General features: G+C 39.9%; 1 long non-coding RNA gene across 1 annotated transcript; it reads right to left on the reverse strand.

The window, feature by feature from the left end:
* Positions 1–5,290: 5,290 nt before the first annotated feature.
* LOC141591088 (uncharacterized) lies at positions 5,291–6,923 on the reverse strand. The gene is made up of 2 exons (XR_012520648.1): positions 6,837–6,923; positions 5,291–5,498 (listed from the first exon to the last, which is right to left on the reverse strand). It is a non-coding gene; the product is annotated as an uncharacterized LOC141591088 (long non-coding RNA).
* Between the last annotated feature and the right edge of the window lie 15,538 nt (positions 6,924–22,461).

A 22,461-nucleotide genomic window follows, 5' to 3' on the forward strand; every position in this document is an offset into this window, starting at 1 on the left:
ATTTTCGACATTGTTTCAAACGGATATCCAATTTTCAACTTGGCACCAATGCTCTAAATTCAATTCTCTACCTTGGCGCCAATTTTGAAACTTCAAATTTCGTTTCTTTTAAACTCAAATACGTCTTATCTAGATAATTACAAGTGAAAACATTTTAGGAGTATTTTATTACTCAAAATTTAAATTTCATAATTTTAAACTACTGTTAAGTTATCGTTTATACACCATATAGACCACTGTGATACACGCAATTAACCTTAGTAGTTACTTTTGACCACCGTGATTCTATTAAGACTGGTTGTGACCATCGTTGATCACCGTGTGTGGCGGTTCGGGCGTCTAAAAGGTGGCTGCCGTGGGTAATTAAGGCGGGTTTTAACCCATATATACATGACTAATTGACGTGGGACCTGGGTGGTTTCTCTAGTCGGTGGTAGGCGGTCCTAAGGGTGGTTACAGGAGGTTGCATGTGGTGGTTGGTACGGTGGATGTCGGGTTGTGGTGGTTAGCGTGTTGTGTTATAATATGGGTCAGGCGTCGTTTTGGTGGGTCGTGGGTTGTCGTGTGAGGTTGTAGCAGGTGGTTGGACCACCGTGAGTCAGGGGAGACCATGGTGGTGGCCACGGGCTGTCACAGTGGTGAGTGTATGTGTTGTGTTGTAGAGTGTCGAGTTTTTGGGAGCTTTTTTAGTGTCGTAGGTTGTTGTTGTTGCTATTCGTTGTTGTAGATTTTGGGTAGGACGTAAGAGGTTTCGTGGGTGGTTGATGGTGGTGCTAGGACATGGTGGGGAGACAGTGGTGATTAGTAGTGATGATGGTCGTAAGTAAACGTTGAGTTGTATATGTTGGGGTTTTTAGTAATGGTGGGTTGTGTAGGGTAGTTAGGGCAGCGTGGGGAGGCCGTATATGGGGGCTGGTACTGGTGGCGGTAGTGTGGTAGTGTAGGTGGCAGAAGGAGCTCACGGTGAGAGTGTTTGGTGGAGGTGTCGTTGTCGGTTTGATGATGGTTTAAGGGTGTTTGTGGTGGTTGGTAAACACGGGTGAGTGTGGTATGGGTGTGGGTTGTTTCACGTGTTTTGGGGTGGGGTGGTTGAGTTGACTTGTTTGTTTAAGACGGGTTTTGCTTGGATGACTCGGGATTGTATTTTAATCGTGTTTAGTATCGTAGACCTTTTTTTTGGGTAAAATGTAAGTATATTGAAAAAGCAACGTAACCATATACAAAATTACGTGTGATCGTTTTACGAAAACCCATATAATCTAAGACCAGACACAGCAAGGCACAATACAGCCCAACACAATACAGTCCAAATCGTGGCCCAAACAACTAACTCATGGGATCACAGCCAACAAAACAAAATTGGAAAGAACAACAAATCCAGAAATCCCAAAATAAAACCCTAGAAAATCGCGATCAGATATTCCCCTCATCATATTCATCAACGAGCCAGGAGATCCCTCACCATACCACCAACACTCCAATTGCCATTATCATTTGAAGTCAAAAATCGAGCTTTCAAATCTTTGATGATTTGTCCTGCAAGGGAAGAAGGTCGCAGAACACAATCATTGATCCTACAAGCATTCCCTTGCTGCCAAATGTGATAGATAAAAGCATTGAGCATAGCATTAAGGGCCCCCTTATCATCTCTAGTCCCTCCCCTGGTCAATCTCCAGTTTAAGTGATCATCAAGAGGTATATCCATGCGCAACCACTCCCCTACAAGAGTGATGACTTCTCTGCTGTACCTGTAGATGAAGAAAAGGTGATCCAAATCTTCAACGCCACTGCCGCAGATATAATAGATGTTGTCATCTCTAATCCCTAAATTATACAATTTAGCATTAGTGTTCATGTTTCCATGTTGGTATATCCAGGAAATGAAACTGTGTTTTGGGATGGACCATTTATTCCAAATGAGTCCATACCATTGAACTTTCTGCCCCTTTTCCCTTAGCCATTCATATTCTTTTGCTATAGTATATTCCTGGCCATGTTGATTAGACCAAGTATGTTGTTGATATGCTACAGTAAAAGCTTCTTTCGTTTAGCAAATTTTCCTCCAACACCAGCTTGAGGCAATATTAGGGGAATACGTGTGCCAATTCTGACCTCTCAGATAGGTGTGGTTTACCCATCTCACCCATAGGTGACCAGGCTTTGTGGCTAGCCACCACACCAGCTTTCCAAGTGCAGCTTTATTCCATAAAATATCATTCTTCAACCCCAAGCCCCCTTCCTGTTTAGGCCTACAAACTTTGTCCCATGAAACCAAGGGAGATCTTTTGAAGTCAACACCCCCATCCCATAGGAAGTTTCTGCAAATACTTTCAATTCTGGCAATGACTCCATTAGGGAGGATAAAAATAGAAGCCCAGTAATTGTGGAGTGTTTTAAGGACATGTTGAATAAGAGTTAACCTTCCTGCATAAGAAAGCTTCCTAGTCGCCAGCCCCCTTATTCTGTTAATGACTTTGTTTATAAGAGGCTTGCAATCATGAGCAGTCAACCTTGTAGTCTTTATAGGCACCCCAAGATACCTAAATGGTAGAGAACCCTCCACCAAACCTGAAACCTGCATAATTTCTTATTTCAAACTCTCACGGAAATATCATAGCCTTTAATAATAGTAATGAGTAATTAATTTGATTAATGAATATAATTTTTAATTTATTAACTAATAATAGAAAGTAATAAATTATAATTGATGGAATATAATTAAAGTAGTTGATTTATAATTAATTTATTTAATTAATGATAAACATTATTACTACTAGGTGACAGTATTGTGAGGAGCTATTTTATTGGATTGCATTATTGGAGTGCATGCTCTCGATGTAGGATAACTACTCAACTCGCCCTGTTATTTTATTGGATGGTTATTGGATGTGGAAATTATTATTGTGGAATTATGGATGGTTATTTATTATTGGATGCGTTATTCATGTGGCATGATTATTTATTTGGATGGAATTATTGGTGTGACATATTTACTTATTAATCAGTGGAGTGTTGTGTGGCATACTGTTTATTGGATACCTCAGATTCGGTTTGAGACGAGTTATGTTTATTGTTATTATTACCTATCTTTGAGTGGATACCTCAGCCTCGTGTTGAGATGGGTTATTGTTATTGTATTGTTATTGTTATATATCTTTGGGTTGGATACCTCAGCCTCGAGTTCAGACGGTTTATAATGGCATAGCATTTGTGTTGGATACCTCAGTTTATACTGGGATGGTGGATACCTCAGTCTTGCACTGGGATGGTGGATACCTCAATGTGATTGGGATGATGGATACCTCGACCTTGTGTTTGGACGATGGATACCCCGGGCCAGGGATTGGCGGGATGAATGGGAGTTTCGGGTATTGAGCTCGGCTGTGTTGGCATTTGCATATTTGGTTATAATACGCGTTTCTATTGTACCTTATGCTTGTTGTTAGTTATTCTACTCAATCTCGTGGTTAACCGTGTATTCGTGAATGATACATGCATAATATATAGTCTTTTTAGCCTATTTCAGCACGTATTTCTATGCATTTTTATACTGTTTTTATAGTATTTTGCCCCGAATTGGCTACTTTGGTTCGTTTTTTCCATTTTGTAGAAATGAACGCGAAAGTAGTGGAATCGTACTCTTTTTCGTCCTTTTTGCATGCATTTAGAGGAGACGAGATTTTTCCAGAGTGAGATACTACGTTTGGAAGTGTCATGGCACGGATTACGAGGCATTTAGGCGAGGACTTGAGCTGATTTGAAGTCGAAGAACTCGATCGAGCAGTTCTACCACTCGATCGAGTGGTTTCTACGTCCTCTGATGGTCGATCGAGTGGTTTTCCACTCGGTCCTTAAGCTGCAGAAAGACGAGTTACTCGATCGAGCAACTTTCTACTCGATCGAGTGGTTTTAATCCACTCGATCGAGTGGTTTTGCTGTTATGGGCTTCTAAACAGCCCGTGTGAGTGTTTATTTCACTAAACTTAATTACTTTGCTATTTAAGCACGCTTTACTAGGTCATCTTTTATCTATCTTTTCATTATCTAAATTTTCTACTGTAAACTTTACTGCGTTGCTTATTCCTCTTCACTGTAACTTCACCTTTGGGGTTATTATTGCTCGGATTCGATTGTTCTTTACGCCGGATTCGCTTGATTGTAATTCCTTTCTCTTCTCTTAATAATAATTAATCTTTTGTTTGCTTTAATTCTTTGTTTCGTTACATTTATTCTTCTGCCCTAATTTACTCTTTATGTAATTTTATTGTTATTTCATAATGTTAACTGCTGGAAAAGTATCTGCTATTAGTTTAATTAGCTACATGAGTAGCTAAACCCCTTTCATGTTGGGATTAGGGGATCTGCGGTAGGAATGTGGCGATGTAGTAAATGAATTAGATGAATTAATTACAAGACTCTGTCACCATAGCAATTTAATTATATTTATTCGACTTAGTTGAGTGCACACTTCGGAGTTATCCTTTAATCTGGCTAAAACTAATCCTAGATCGAAAGATTGGACTAAATAGGCCTGCTATGAACAGTAGACTACCCTGACGAGAATGAAAGTTAAGTTAGTAGTATTTTAGGATAGAAAGTGGACCGAAAGGACCTTTCCACATCCGTCTTACATTAATTCGTCTGAGTCATTTACAGCTGAGTCACTGGACTACCGTGGTGAACCGAAATCCTGATATGTCCCTCTCTATCTGATAGTTTTATCCTTTTTTCTTGCTTTTACTGCTCTTACCTCTATTTCTCTTCCTTTCAACTTCATAGTTTAGAAAACAATTCAAACAACCCCCCCCCCCCCCCCAATTTGTGACCAAATAGACGGACTTCTATAGATATCTTGCCTCCCTGTGGAGATCGACCTGACTTCTCTAGCTATATAGTTAGTTTAGTTAGTTTATTTTTGACAGGTACACGACAGACGTGTCAAATTTTGGCGCCGTTGCCGGGGAGGCAATTGCCCTATTTGTTTTCGTTCCGTTTATTTTATCCGTTTCAGGGAATTTTTATTCCTTGAGGCAGTTCTTATTCATTTTTTTCCAGTGTTGTTTATGCCCAGATCAGACAGGTTTGAATTAGTTTCAGCTGATTCAGAGCCAGAGAGACTATTCAGGCATAGACTCTGTGACACCCTCAAATATTGCGAAAAAGTAAACACGTAATTCTACAGAAAAACTGACAGGATATGTTTGTAATAGGTTCAATTGGGTAAAAACCTGTAATTTTTAAAACCTGAACCTGTTATAAAGATATCCAAAAGGGAAGGTGTCAAACATGCAAGGTCCAAAATAAATCTCATGAATGAAACATCGTTAAAGTCGCGAAACAAAGTTATACAAACCAAATATGAGAAAGGGAGACATATGTCCCTAAAATGTATGTGACATAAAAAGGGTTTAAGGGTCACAATGAAATAAAACCAGTCTAGGTCCCAAGGTTACTTTGCTCGCTAGCTCGTCCATATACCCCATATATGCATCACCTACCTGTCATTCGCATTTTATACAAATACGAAAGCCACAGTCAGTGGGGAGTAACTCCGAGTTCTCCCAGCCACGAAATGTCATAATTAATATAACATGTAAACATAAGAATATGAATACGAATCACACAATGCCTTAGCATATAGATGCTAGACAATCGTGCTTATCATGTGAACAACAATATAACACCACATAGTCCAAGCATGTGAATACTAGACCGACTCATTCTACACTATCATGTGAATCACATAACATCCAGGAATCCAAACTCTATCAACCATAGCCGGCTTGCATCTCACCTTCTATGATTCATAGAATCATCAAACAAGAAAGGGCAATATATCAAAGACAGGCATAAGTTCTTAGCACGGTCAATAGTCACTCTGTAACTCGAGTCTATACCACGAGGTAGGGAAGGTAATCGAACCGGTATCTTGGCTCAGCGGTTAATATTAATAAAACATGGCCAAGACACAACACAACCCTAGCCTAAAATCTGCGCAGACCTAGACATGCGGATACACACCACCGCACCCAAGACCCACAATTTTTCTAAAACAAAGTGAGTACCCTAAGGAGTCCACCAAAGGGTTGGCTAGTACTTAAGCTGACCACTTACTATCAAAATAAGTAACGAGGTCATGCCCCAACTTGGATATAAACCCACCAAGTCAGGAACACAGAGGCTATCAAGTAGTGAACATACACTCGTCAAAGACTATAATGACCTATCTATGATGAAGGCCGAAATACTCACCTAGGACCTAGTCCCAGCTAGTCCCAGCTTGAATACTTTAGCCCACACCACACAAGACAAGTAGGATACCCAATTCAGCTGACAATCCAACAATATCTCCATTATCAATAATAATCCAAATTCTAGCTAACCGTTAATTTCATAATTCATGAGAACAAGCTAAAATGGCAAAGAGGCAATAAGACTGAAGTATAAGGCAGCCAATTCATCCAACAACCAACATGTGAAATGATAATTACAAATATCAAGACATAACATAAAATTTCCAATAATAACTAATCTCACCTCAAAGACAAACCCTCGACCCGAGTCCCGCGACGGGTCATCGGTCAAATCGAGGTGACCGGTTTAAACCTAGTTTGACCAAACTCGTTTGGTCAATCCGCCCAAATTGACTCGAGTCTTTGCCTACTTTGGCCCAAATCATAAAATTTATCACAATATAATTCTCATGCTATTTCCAATTTCTATCATATGAAAAACGAAAGTAAAACATTATCAATCACCTAAACACTTAACAAACAACAAGCACCACATTTACTACTAATGTGACATTAATTCGTCGAGTAACTCGGAATAGTTACCTTAAGCTAGCAAAGAGACAAGCAATAAACTTGAGAAAGCTTCTAAAACCCAAAATTACTCTTCATCTTCAACCACATATGAGTCACCTAAAATAATTATGTGAAAGGACGATATTAACGAATTATCGTTATATAAAATATGAGACGGAAATTAATTTAATTATATTTTAAATAAACCAAACTAGCGTCAAAACAATTTATAGATACGGCCCAAACTCGCGACTTAGCCAGGCCACTGCCTAGGCCACGGCCAGGCCACGGCCAGGCCACAATAGCTCTTTGCTAGGTCTGCCCGGGCTACGAAAGAGCCACGGCCAGTCGCAGAGGTCACGGCCAGCTACGAAGCCACTCCCTCTTGTCCCGGTCGTCTTAGGACGGTTTCCTAGGCCAAACCACGACGGATACCACCCAAACAAAAGACCCAAACCCAACATGTACATGTACTTGAGACGTTAGCAAAGAGGTTGGTTCAATTTAGCATAAAGAAGCCCGTCAAAACAACCCGTCAAAACAGCCCAACAAAACCCAGTTTTCATGGTTCAAAAAGCTCATTTGTGACCGTCTTAAGACGAAATTTTAAGCATGAAGAGAAAAGAATTTTTCATATACAACCAACCCATTACATACATGGATATTCACATGAGACGGAAATCAACTATTTGGTTCAAATCATCCGTGGAATCGACCCCAAAACAGCCCCCAAAAATCATCCATACACAACCCTATATACATAGTTTCTAGACAATTTTTGAAGCCGTCTTAAAACAAGATTTTAAGCATTACAATGATAGTATCCATTCAATTAAATTATCCAACATAATTACCCACTCCACCATGAATCCAAAGGTACCAACTTTTCTCAAAATGGATAAATAGAACTCGTATCAAACCGTCTCAAACAAACACCACATGAACCGATAATCCTAAACCCATTAGCCGCTAATTGCAAACTCATCAGACATATTACTTTCAAATCCAACATGTACAACTTTCTAGCTAAAACCCAACTTTAGTTTACGTAACCATGCTTGCCCACAAATCTCCTTTTCACACAAATTATAACCCTTCTATCAAACAATTATGACAACCCATCTCAATGAAAACAAATATGAAAATAAGTGATAAGTACAATTATTAGTTTGCATAATAATAAAAATATAAGCAACAGATTATAACTAAATCTCAATGTCTAAACCTGACAAATCAATTAGCACATATACATACAACCTCGAACGATAATAAGAATAATAGGATCGGTAGAATCGTGTTACCTTAAACGCCCCTTATTCTTCGAATAAATGGTCCACAAGGCACGAGCCTCACCCCGGGTCTTCGAATCCTTCATAAAAGAGCAAGAAAACGGAATAAAGAAGCTAAAAGACGACACTTTTATAAGGCGGCGAAAGACGAAACCACTACAAAAAGGAGACTTTCTTACCTTAAAAGGAGGAGGAAGGAAAGGGGAAGAGAATGGTACAAAAATTATCGAATTTGGTTGAGAAACGGAGTCGGGATCGGAGTTTGAATGATCGGAAATGGTGTACGGAGGAGTCATTGTTTCAATTTTGTTGTTGTCTCTTGTTTTGGTGATAGAACGAAAAAGAAAGAAAAAGAGGAGGGAGGTGGGGTGTCACGCATGATCAACCACAACAATAATAATGTAATAATAATAATAATACATATAATAATAATAATAATGAGACACCAGCTAGCTTGCTAGCTACTAATTATACGTACGTTTCTTCATCGTTAAGTAATTTCGCTCGTTTTTAAAATCGTCTCGAGTTAAATAGAAGCGATTTTAGTAAAGTTTTTCGAGATAAAACATACTCAATAATAAATAAATTTAATGAATGAAAATAAAATAAACTCAGCTAGTTAACTAAAATAATACGAAATTAGCTCGAATCGGAATTATTAGAGATTTTAACTAAATTAGCGGCTTTTAAAGATATTTGCTAATTTAGCGGAACAAACTCGAAATAGCTAACTGATCCGTCTGGAGCCCACTTAGCTCGACTTTGATAAGGGACTTAGAAAGAAACAAAAAGTTATTAAATAAATAAAACTAGTTACATGAACCCATAAAAAGTCAACTAAACAAACTCGAGCTAACTTTTAAAAGAACTTATTAACGATTATTAAATTTAACGTAACGAATTATAATGAAATTAATTAATTAGCTGAGAAAATAAATATATAAATCGTTAACCAACGTAATTAAATATAAAGTAGCAATTAAAAGAATTTTATCCAACTTATTAAAATACGGGGTGTTACAATCACCCCACCTTTTAAAAAGTTTCGTCCTCGAAACTTGAAAGTAGAAATGAAAGGTTATATAAAAAAAAACTAGAACTTTGGAATCGGTAACCAAAACATTTAAAAGGTTACTTATCGTAAGAACTAAAATTCTTTCAAAAGTTTCAAATAAAATTTTCCGACAGAACCAGACTCTCATCAGAGGAACGGAAGTGTTCTCGTTACGTATTCAAGAACATCACATTCCAAATCAAAGATAAGGTCAAAAGGCAAATTATTTGTATAAGTCAAAATCAAAATACCTTCAAAAACATTAATGAAGAGTTTTCAAAAATATAAGTCTCATTCATGGAACGGAAATGCTCTTGTCGCGCACACAAGAACGCTAACCTTCCAAGTCGAAGACAAATTTAAAACCGAAAATCACTCGTCGACAAGAGTAGAACAAGCTATTAAACGTCTCTAATAACGTCCGATTAACGTTAAAATCCAAAGAAAAGGTAGTCCACCCAAATTTTCTTTTGCATAAGCCAAAATGGAAATAAAGGTTTCACCTTTAAATAACTAAAAGGGGAGTTAAATTCCTGAAATATAATATTAAACTTTGACAAAGGCATCATAATAGATCAAAGTGAATAGAAATTGGATAAAATTTACAAAAATCTCAGGTTTAGCAACTCAAAACCATGATAAGGAAGTCTATACTCAAAGAACAATTAGAGAATCAAATCGAATTTTCATTTTCCAAATCTTTACAAGTAGGGAAAATTTTGTGAGGGTAACATAAATTTTTAACAACGAACCAAAAATAGTAGTTTGAAATATTTAGAAATTGTGTGAAATGAAAAGTAAGTTAGACATCATAGATACAAGTATGCTAAGAGGGTTCAAGCTAAACCAACAAAAGAGGTATGATGAACTTCCTAGGGATAAGAATCGAAGTTAGGTCAACAAGGATGTCAATGGTAGAATTATATAGGTTATCAACATCGAATTTAAAGGAGGAGCATGATGAATTCAGGAAGAGAGATATGAACGATCACGCTTATGGTGAAAGAAGAAGGGAAATGAGACAACAAGGAAACGCCAGATACTCATATCCCAAACATAACATCATCCTAAACGGTTCCGAAAACTTCCTAATAAAATAAATCTCAGAACCACATTACTTCCAAGGATTTCCTCAAAACACCTATGTTACTTCATCCTAAGCTATTCCAAGGAACAAGGTACTTCACTATAAGTGTGATTTCACCACTCTAAATCCTGAGACATCTACAAACAACCTCCACGAGATCCAGGTCAAAGCTTCTAACAAAGCTATGCTCATATCCATCTAGTGTCAACTATGAGTTTCTCAAAATGGTACAACCCTTAATCAAAATCCCAATTCAAAAATCCTTTTCCATAATCTATCACCCCAAAGAGGTCTTGTTATACTCTCGAAACCTAAAGCATAGATGGTGACATTCTCCAAATCACAAGGCAACCACCCAAAACCTCTAACTCATCTCAGCTCAACATCCATCGATCCCAACTTATAATTACATCCCAAGAACTCTGGCTACTAATTCCTCATTACCGCAAAGTGGATACCCGAATGAGATTCTAAAGCTAACAACAATTCTCACCTAATATGGTTCCTACATAATCAGCACAACACTCACAAAAGTATACCGCCTACGCTAATCTCGAGTTCAACTCAAACTTCCAAGTAACACTTTTATCACCAATGGCCAACACGTCCTATAGGTGTTTCTTTCCAAGCTCTCATCATAAACTCTACGCCATATCAAATCCCCAAGCAACAATACTCAAGTTATCAAATCCTCAAATTCCAAGTATAAACAGCAAGGCTAAGTTCCATAATCTTAATATCATAGGCAACTCACACTTAACACCCAAAATTCCACCGATCAATTATACTCACTTTGTCAAGGAACTAGGTATAAGAATCACTAAGTATGTCTCATCACCTTACCTAAGTCTTTCTAACGTCACGACTTCTCAAAGCCAGGGTTAAGGGTCAGACACAAACAATCTCCTCAAAAGTCGAATTTTCCAACCCAGGTTAACATTCCTCACAAGAAAGAGTACTATCAAATGGCGTTAAGGGAGGATAAGCAAGAAACAAAAGACAAGTTAGGAGTACAAGCGTAGCTTTTAAAGTAAAACAGAAGGAAGTTTTGAAGGAGGATAAGCACCAAGAGATTAAGAATAAGGCGAGATACAAAAGAACGAGAAACATCTTCAAAGAAGTAGAAGCACTCTTCAAAGGTTGAACAAGTCTTCAATCCTCAGCAATAGGCACTAAATCTTGATCTTCGTAAAATATAAGTGTCCTTTCAATGGAACGGAGATACTCTTGGCGATCACTCAAGAATATCAATATTCCAAATCAAAGACATAAAAATACATTTTTACACCAACAAATGATAAAACTAATTATCAGACGTCTCCAATAACAAGCTTTAACACTAATTGACGTTAAAACCAGTGAAAAACATTAAAATATTTTCAAAACCTTTAGTTCGAAAATTTCTTTATAATAAGGGTAATAACTCCATTAGCTATAGATAAGCTCACGGTCATTGATCCAAGAACGCAACAATTATTAAATGACAATCAACAAACAGGTTAGTACCTAACAAAGAGCAAACACAAAGAGACTACAACATAAGGTCCTAAGTCTACCCATCTTACCCATCTCTCAAGTTTATTATTTCAAGGTCAAGTTATTTATATTGGGGTGCACAACGTGCGTCGGGAGCAAATATGCTCGATACCAACTGTGACACCCTCAAATATTGCGTAAAAGTAAACACGTAATTCTACGAAAAAAGCGACGGGATATGTTTGTAATAGGTTCAATTGGGTAAAAAACCTGTAATTTTTAAAACTGAACTGTTATAAAGATATCCAAAAGGGAAGGTGTCAAACATGCAAGGTCCAAAATAAATCTCATGAATGAAACATCGCTAAAGTCGCGAAACAAAGTTATACAAACCAAATATGAGAAAGCGAGACATATGTCCCTAAAATGTATGTGACATAAAAAGGGTTTAAGGGTCACAATGAAATAAAACCAGTCTAGGTCCCAAGGTTACTTTGCTCGCTAGCTCGTCCATGTACCCCATATATGCATCACCTACACTGTCATTCGCATTTTATACAAATACGAAAGCCACGATCGGTGGGGAGTAACTCTGAGTTCTCCCAACCACGAAATGTCATAATTAATATAACATGTAAACATAAGAATATGAATACGAATCACACAATGCCTTAGCATATAGATGCTAGACAATCGTGCTTATCATGTGAACAACAATATAACACCACATAGTCCTAGCATGTGAATACTAGACCGACTCATTCTACACTATCATGTGAATCACATAACATTCAGGAATCCAAACTCTATCAACCATAGCCGGCTTGCATCTCACCTTCTATGATTCATAGAATCATCAAACAAGAAAGGGCAATATATCAAAGACAGGCATAAGTTCTTAGCACGGTCAATAGTCACTCTGTAACTCGAGTCTATACCACGAGGTAGGGAAGGTAATCGAACCGGTATCTTGGCTCAGCGGTTAATATTAATAAAACATGGCCAAGACACAACACAACCCTAGCCTAAAATCTGCGCAGACCTAGACATGCGGATACACACCACCGCACCCAAGACCCACAATTTTTCTAAAACAAAGTGAGTACCCTAAGGAGTCCACCAAAGGGTTGGCTAGTAATTAAGCTGACCACTTACTATCAAAATAAGTAACGAGGTCATGCCCCAACTTGGATATAAACCCACCAAGTCATGAACACAGAGGCTATCAAGAAGTGAACATACACTCGTCAAAGACTATAATGACCTATCTATGATGAAGGCCGAAATACTCACCTAGGACCTAGTCCCAGCTAGTCCCAGCTTGAATACTTTAGCCCACACCACACAAGACAAGTAGGATACCCAATTCAGCTGACAATCCAACAATATCTCCATTATCAATAATAATCCAAATTCTAGCTAACCGTTAATTTCATAATTCATGAGAACAAGCTAAAATGGCAAAGAGGCAATTAGACTGAAGTATAAGGCAGCCAATTCATCCAACAACCAACATGTGAAATGATAATTACAAATATCAAGACATAACATAAAATTTCCAATAATAACTAATCTCACCTCAAAGACAAACCCTCGACCCGAGTCCCGCGACGGGTCATCGGTCAAATCGAGGCTGACCGGTTTAAACCTAGTTTGACCAAACTCGTTTGGTCAATCTGGCCCAGCTCAGAGTCTTTGCCTACTTTGGCCCAAATCATAAAATTTATCACAATATAATTCTCATGCTATTTCCAATTTCTATCATGTGAAAAACGAAAGTAAAACATTATCAATCACCTAAACACTTAACAAACAACAAGCACCACATTTACTACTAATGTGACATTAATTCGTCGAGTAACTCGGAATAGTTACCTTAAGCTAGCAAAGAGACAAGCAATAAACTTGAGAAAGCTTCTAAAACCCAAAATTACTCTTCATCTTCAACCACATATGAGTCACCTAAAATAATTATGTGAAAGGACGATATTAACGAATTATCGTTATATAAAATATGAGACGGAAATTAATTTAATTATATTTTAAATAAACCAAACTAGCGTCAAAACAATTTATAGATACGGCCCAAACTCGCGACTTAGCCAGGCCACTGCCTAGGCCACGGCCAGGCCACAGCTAGCTACTGCTAAGCTGCTGCCAGGCTACAGCAGGCCACGGCCAGGCTGCAGTAGGTCACGGCCAGGCTACAGCAGGCCACTCCCTACTGTCCAGCCGTCTTAGGATGGTTTCCTAGGCCAAACCACGACGGATACCACCCAAACAAAAGACCCAAACCCAACATGTACATGTACTTGAGACGTTAGCAAAGAGGTTGGTTCAATTTAGCATAAAGAAGCCCGTCAAAACAACCCGTCAAAACAGCCTAACAAAACCCAGTTTTCATGGTTCAAAAAGCTCATTTGTGACCGTCTTAAGACGAAATTTTAAGCATGAAGAGAAAAGAATTTTTCACATACAACCAACCCATTACATACATGGATATTCACATGAGACGGAAATCAACTATTTGGTTCAAATCATCCGTGGAATCGACCCCAAAACAGCCCCCAAAAATCATCCATACACAACCCTATATACATAGTTTCTAGACAATTTTTGAAGCCGTCTTAAGACAAGATTTTAAGCATTACAATGATAGTATCCATTCAATTAAATTATCCAACATAATTACCCACTCCACCATGAATCCAAAGGTACCAACTTTTCTCAAAATGGATAAATAGAACTCGTATAAAACCGTCTCAAACAAACACCACATGAACCGATAATCCTAAACCCATTAGCCGCTAATTGCAAACTACTGTATTACTTTCAAATCCAACATGTACAACTTTCTAGCTAAAACCCAACTTTAGTTTACGTAACCATGCTTGCCCACAAATCTCCTTTTCACACAAATTATAACCCTTCTATCAAACAATTATGACAACCCATCTCAATGAAAACAAATATGAAAATAAGTGATAAGTACAATTATTAGTTTGCATAATAATAAAAATATAAGCAACAGATTATAACTAAATCTCAATGTCTAAACCTGACAAATCAATTAGCACATATACATACAACCTCGAACGATAATAAGAATAATAGGATCGGTAGAATCGTGTTACCTTAAACGCCCCTTATTCTTCGAATAAATGGTCCACAAGGCACGAGCCTCACCCCTGGTCTTGAATCCTTCATAAAAGAGCAAGAAAACGGAATAAAGAAGCTAAAAGACGACACTTTTATAAGGCGGCGAAAGACGAAACCACTACAAAAAGGAGACTTTCTTACCTTAAAAGGAGGAGGAAGGAAAGGGGAAGAGAATGGTACAAAAATTATCGAATTTGGTTGAGAAACGGAGTCGGGATCGGAGTTTGAATGATCGGAAATGGTGTACGGAGGAGCTGTTGTTTCAATTTTGTTGTTGTCTCTTGTTTTGCTGATAGAACGAAAAAGAAAGAAAAAGAGGAGGGAGGTGGGGTGTCACGCATGATCAACCACAACAATAATAATGTAATAATAATAATAATACATATAATAATAATAATAATGAGACACCAGCTAGCTTGCTAGCTACTAATTATACGTACGTTTCTTCATCGTTAAGTAATTTCGCTCGTTTTTAAAATCGTCTCGAGTTAAATAGAAGCGATTTTAGTAAAGTTTTTCGAGATAAAACATACTCAATAATAAATAAATTTAATGAATGAAAATAAAATAAACTCAGCTAGTTAACTAAAATAATACGAAATTAGCTCGAATCGGAATTATTAGAGATTTTAACTAAATTAGCGGCTTTTAAAGATATTTGCTAATTTAGCGGAACAAACTCGAAATAGCTAACTGATCCGTCTGGAGCCCACTTAGCTCGACTTTGATAAGGGACTTAGAAAGAAACAAAAAGTTATTAAATAAATAAAACTAGTTACATGAACCCATAAAAAGTCAACTAAACAAACTCGAGCTAACTTTTAAAAGAACTTATTAACGATTATTAAATTTAACGTAACGAATTATAATGAAATTAATTAATTAGCTGAGAAAATAAATATATAAATCGTTAACCAACGTAATTAAATATAAAGTAGCAATTAAAAGAATTTTATCCAACTTATTAAAATACGGGGTGTTACAGACTCCGTCTGCAGAGAAAATCACGAAAGGAAGACTTGAGTACTTTCGAGCCAGAGCTACATCACTCTCTTTTCGAAGACAGCCCGATTTCTACAGTAAAGATGCCAAAACTTTCTAGTCATTCAGTGCCTAAAGCATCCTCTATTCCGAAAGGTTTCAATCTCCAGACTGAGGATGGGAATACATTCGACATCCGTCCTTCTTATATCAATATGGTGGAGAGGAATATCTATAGAGGTGTGGCTGGTGAAGACCCGAGGAAGCATATGGAGACCTTTACCGATTACTGTTCCACTATCCCCGCTACTAAGGGGGTAACTCAAGATAAGATTAAGGAGGTTTTATTTCCTTTCTCTTTAGCTGATTCAGCCAGGGAGTGGTTGACTGACTTGGACCGCACAGCTGCTGGGGTTACAGATTGGGAGTCTCTTGCTCTTGCCTTTTACAAGAGATATTTCCCTCCACAGCGCACCAATCTGCTGAGGGCCAAGATTACTAGTTTCAGGCAGGCTCCCGATGAAAGTTTTTATGAGGCGTGGTCACGATTCAAGAAGTTGGTGAGGTCTATTCCTCACCATGGTTTTGACCCATGGTTTCTAGCTAATCGGTTCTACAATGGGTCAGATGACGACCACGAGCCATACTTGATGCGGCATCTAGTGGGAGATTCCAGGAGAATACCGATGATGATAAGGGATGGTCCCTTATTGAAGAGATGGCGAATCACAGTGCTGAGTATGGAAACCCGAGGCATGGGATTAGGACAGTTCATCAAGTCGATAAGCAGGTTTTGGCTCAGCTGGAGACCATGAATGCTAGATTCGATAAGTTGGAGTTACAAGCTGCTGGGGAGCCTCAGACGGTCCATCTTCTTACTAGGGGAGAGACCGTCACATGTGAGAGATGTGGGAGTAATGATGGCCACACTGCTGTTAGCTGTCTTGTAGAGAAGGAACAAGTCCTTGCCTTTCAACAATATAGGCAAGGAGGAGGTTTCTATTACAATAATCAAGGGGCAGTCCATCCCAATTTGAGGTGGACTAGTCAAAATGTGCTTAATCCTACACCTCCTCCGCACCAGCAGCAGCCTTATGTTCCTCCACATAAGAATCAACAAGGCTTTCAAAAGCCTCCTTCCTTCACTCCTCATAATCACGGTGCATCATCTTCCGGTGGAGTGAGTGAAATTGGTGAGCTAAAATCCATAATGCAAGCTTTTACAAAGCAGTTTCAGCTGAGTGATCAACATAAAGATGCGTCCATAAAGGCACTTGAAACTCAAGTTGCCCAACTAGCCATGAACCAATCCACAAGAAAGCAGGGTCAATTACCGACTCAAAATGAGAAGAATCCACATGAGACGGTAAATTTCATCAATCTGAGAAGCGGTCGTTCATATGAGGGACCGGAAATGCAAAAATCAGACCCGAGGAAGGCTATAACTGATGATGAACAGTGTTCTGTCAAAGAAAGTGAGCTCACGACAAAGCAAGTGCTCGATCGACTGGTTTCAGGAGGTAGATCGAGCAGATTTGGTGAAGAAGGTGGTTGATCGAGTAGTTTTTCTACTCGATCGAGTGAACAAGGAAATGGTACTGGTCGATCGAGTAGTTTATCTACTCGATCGAGTGAACAGCAAAGTGGAGTTGCTCGATCGAGTGAAAATTTCACTCGATCGAGTGATATTGATGAAGATTCCACTCGATCGAATGGGTATTTTGGTCGATCGAGTAGTTTTGATGACGGGAAGCTTATTCGAGAGCCTGCTAGTGCTCGTTTAAGCGATAAATCACCGGAAAGACCTTGTTCGAGAGATAAGAACCGTCCAAAGGATATAGAACTTGCACCGGAAGATACATTGGAAGAGAGAAACAAGGGACTCGAGATACCTATCACGGTTCCCTTCCCGAGGCGTCTGCAGAATTCTAAGGCCAATCAACAATTCGGCAAATTTGTTGAACTTCTGAAAAACATGGAAGTCACTGTGCCGTTTATCGAGTTGCTGACAAAGGTACCCTCTTATCTTAAGTATATGAAAGAAATTTTATCGCGTAAGAGGAACATTAGTGATAGTGAGACCGTAGCTTTGACTGAGGTGGGGTCAGCCCTATTTCAAAATAAGTTACCTCCTAAACAGTCAGACCCGGGTAGTTTTTCAATTCCATGTTATATCGGTACCCATTTGATTGATAACGCGCTATGCGATTTAGGCGCTAGCGTGAGTGTCTTACCGTTGTCTCTGGCTAAGAGACTTGGTTTGACAAAGCTGAGTTGCACCAACATGACAGTCCAGATGGCCGACTGTAGTATATCACGGCCACTAGGTATAGTAGAAGACGTACCTGTTCAGATCGGGAGATTCTTTATTCCCGTTGATTTCGTTTTCTTAGACATCCCCGAAGATGCACACACCCCTATTATTTTAGGGAGACCATTTTTGTCCACTTTGCCCGTGCGATTATAGACGTCGGGAAGACTTTGACCTTTCGGTAGGGGACGAGGAGCCGATTTTTCATCGCCTAAGTTCCGGAGGGCTCCCATGCAAGCTCAGCCTTGCAATGCTATCTCTTCTATTGACCCTATTATTGACACTCCGGTTGAAAATTTGGAGTATTGTCTTTGCAATTGTTACCCCTCCGCCTCGGGCATCGAGAGCAAAAAGGAGGAAAGTTCGTCTGTTTTCCTTGCTGCAGGTACAGATGAAAGCAAAGAAGGAGCTGTCAAAGGGTGTTGTGCAATTACTGTCAATCAAATTGGAGATGATGACGCTACAGCTGATGATAGAGGAGCAAGGACGAGGAAAGTTCGCACTTATGTGGATGTGAACTACTCCCCTCCTACCGTATCAAATGATAATTCATGCTCATGGAAGTTGAAGAGGACAATCAACGTTGTTGAGATGACGTCCTCCAGTCAGGAGCCCTCCCAGGGGCTACTGAATTGCATTGGGAATTGAGCGGGGAAATGCCCTGTGTAACACCTTGTAATAAATAATTTTTGAATTTTCCGTTGAATTTGTTTTATTGCTTTTAATTAGGACAATTAGTTTATAGACTGTTTTTAGCGTAGATTTAAGACTATAGACTGTTCCTATGTGTATTTGGTATTTTGGGATATTTTTGCACGTGTTTTTATGCAGGTTTGGGAAAGTTTTACGTATTCCATAGGAAGAAATGACGAAATTCAAGAGCTTACGCGAGAAAAGAGCTCGATCGAGTACTTTTTGTACTCGATCGAGTGAAAAATTGGTCGATCGAGTGTTTCCTTTAGTCGATCGAGTAAAGCAATAAAGGGGAGCTCTCGATCGAGTAGAATTCTACTCGATCGAGTAGATGGAGCATCAAAATGCTCGATCGAGTGGTCTAAAACCACTCGATCGAGTAACTGCAACAGGACGCAGGGAGTTTTTATTCCTTAAACTCATTTGTTCTTATTTCTCATTCATTTATCCCCTATTTTCGTCATCTCCTCCATATTTGCGATCAAAAGTCCCCCAAATCCCCAATTTTCTTGCCCAATCACCAAATCCGCCTCCTACAATCTATTGCTTGCTAATTAATCTTTCAAAGCCCAATAATTTCCCCTTAATTTGTGCTCATTTACACGGTTTTTAAAGCGGGTTAGGGTTTGCGGTTTTGAGATCGAAAAATCGCCTCTTTTGCTTGTTTGTTTGAAGATTAATTGCATTTGTAGGATTTCTATCATCAAGTAAGTGATTTCTACTCCCTCATTGCTTTTTACTTTCGATTATTTTGAATTTTTATGAGATAAATCGTTTTAGGGTTTCGAAATTCTTGTTTAGTCGAATTTTTCGACTTAATTTGTCATTGCTTACCCGTATTTTTCTTGCTTGATGATCAACCCCAATTCCTCGCTGAATGTTGCATGTTTATTTCAAATTTTACAAGATTTTCGCGATTAGGGCTGTTTCAGTCGAATTTTTCGACTGTCAGACGGGTTTATATGCTTTCATGACTTAATTAACCTCGCTTGTTGTTGTTGTTGCTCTCGTTGTTAACTGCTATTCCCGTTCCCTATCACTGTTTGCCTACTGTAATTCGAAATTTTTGAGGATTGTTGGGAATTATGTGTTGTAAGTCGAAATTTTCGACTGGTAGGGGATTTACATGATGTTTTCTGCTGGCTTTTCCTTCTGTCTAAGCCACTTTTAGACGCTATTTTCTTATCATGTCCCCTGCCCTCTGTATACAGGATGGACTCTAGCTCTTTATCCTCTACCAGTTCATCCTCTAGCCCGTCCTTGTCTGTGACAGTGGCCCCTGCTGCTGCCACTGTCTCCACTTTGGTTACTACTACAGCCCTAGTGTTCCTAGTTTCAGCTATAGGTACAGTTTTCGCTCCAGCTAGCTCTGCTGCTAGCTCAGTCCAGGCTGCCACTTCCTCTACGGTCACCACCACTGCTAGCACTGCTGCTAGTCTCTCTTCAGTGGTGGCCACAGCAGCCACTACTCCTACACCAGCCACTACTTTTACACCTGTGGTGGACTACTTGCCACTGTCGCAAATGCCTTTAGAGCAGACCCTGTACCTCACACCGTCACTTTGCACGGGCTTACGCTTGAGTTCCGGAGGCCGAGGTCGTGAGATGGGTCTCGAGCTACGCCAGCTTCTGTTACCTCTACTTCCGCTCCTAGCACTTCTACAGCTGCTGCTCCTTCTACTTCTGGCACAGTCACGGTCCGAGGGGACACCTCCCTCGACCCTCACCCAGACTATCCGCAGGTACATTTCGTTAATGCTTTACATCGCAAGAAATTTTATAACCTGCTGCGTTGTGTGTTTGTACCTTCCCGATTTCTAGAGAGATCGGCACTTGTGAGACTCGGCATTTACAAGTCGGTTTGTGACTTACTACGGGGCACGGGGATGGACGGGCTCATCACTATGAGCGGCCGCACTTTTCTGGAGCTGAGCCTCGAGTTTCTCGGCTCCTTTACCTTCTCCTCCGGGGCACACGAGGCTGACCCCACTAGTTCTTCAGTTTCCTTCCGGTTGTTTAACCGGACCTTTCCGATGACCTTAGGGGAGTTTGGTAGGAGACTTGGCCTTACCTCTACGGGCGAGACTGCCACCCCTAGGAGGGTCTTCCGTCGGCTTTGGAGGACCCTGGCCCAGACCACTTTTCAGGAGCGAAAGCTCCAACAGGTCCACCTCCCCGCCGTCCGTTGTATTCTTAGACTAATGGGGAGCACTATCTTCGGCCGAAAGGAGCCGAAAAACATCACAAACACCGAGCTCTCCATTCTGGGCGGTTACCTGAACATCGACTGTGAGGGTCCTTTTACCCTCAACATAGCTTACTTGACCGCCCTGTACCTTCAGAGCCAGGGGAAGAAGGAGACAGGGACCATTCAGTCGCCTCTTTCCCTCCCCTTCACCTCAAAACCTCCATGGAAGCCTTTTTGAAGATCCATGAACCTTAGGAGGGCATCACTTGTGTCGGGTAGCGGTCTCTTGCTGAGCTTTCTCCCCAATAGGTATGTCATAATCATCATCGGTGTCCTTGTTCTTCATAGTTAGGGTTGCTTGATGGTAATATAGAATTATATTGTGGTTATAGGCTTTGCTTGGTCGCTGGACACGTGGGTTGTCGGCATGGATTGGTTGCGGTTGCTTAAAGGTAGGTTCACCTACTCAGTTTCTGTAGATGGTCTAGTGTGTCAAATGTTGTGGCTGTATTGTGATCGTTGATTTAATAATTGTATTGTCTTTGTGGTCGTGATCGTTGTTGATGGTTCGCGAGGCGTGGCCTCGGCTGAGTGGGGTCACTTGCGGGAGTGGCTTCACGCCCTAGTTTCGCCTTCTGTGGAACCCGCCACAGAAGGGATGTGCACATTAATGGACAGGGTTATCGCTCAGTATGGTGAGCGGGGATTTGGTGGGTACGGCTGCGGTCCCCCACTGGCAGGACTAGTCCAGTGGACAGTCAGTGACAGAGGATGTTGGATTATCGTGATTGTGTGTAAGACTGTTAGCATCGTATTGTGTTAATAGTTCTAGTCGTTATTGCTGCGTCGTATCTCAGTACTGACCTTGTGTGGTTGTTTGTTTGTTATGTGTCTGCCGTGATCCCCTATGGTGAGCAGTCGGTCTTAGCAGGTGTTGATGTTGTTGATAGTTGGAGTCCGGGCAGGGATGAGTCCTCACGAGATATGACGGTCATAGAGAATAGTCGTTGAGTTGTACCTTTATATTGTATTTTCATTTAAATCGCTTGTAATATATCTTAATAGTTCTTTTATCGACATTTGAATATTGCTATCCTCGGGCAACCGAGATGGTAACGTCCTTATATCCTAAGGAAGGTCTAGTTAAGGTTCCTCTGAATATGGGGGTGTTACAAAGTGGTATCAGAGCGGGCCAGGAAAGTGGTCTTTAATGCTCCTTCTATGGTTTGTGCTGCCCTTGCCTTGATGGCTTCTTCCTCTTCCCGGTACCTGAGTTGTGGCGCTATCGCCACTCGGTTAGCTGAAAAGCTAACCTCTTTTGAGGCTTCTTCGGAGTACGTGCCTCTAGCTACCCCAGTGCCTACCATGGATCGTGACTACTATCTCGACCTGAAATGGTTGAGGACCTTGGCTAACG

This window comes from Silene latifolia, chromosome 7 (assembly GCF_048544455.1).
Source record: "Silene latifolia isolate original U9 population chromosome 7, ASM4854445v1, whole genome shotgun sequence".
In the NCBI taxonomy this organism is placed as follows: Eukaryota; Viridiplantae; Streptophyta; class Magnoliopsida; order Caryophyllales; family Caryophyllaceae; genus Silene; species Silene latifolia.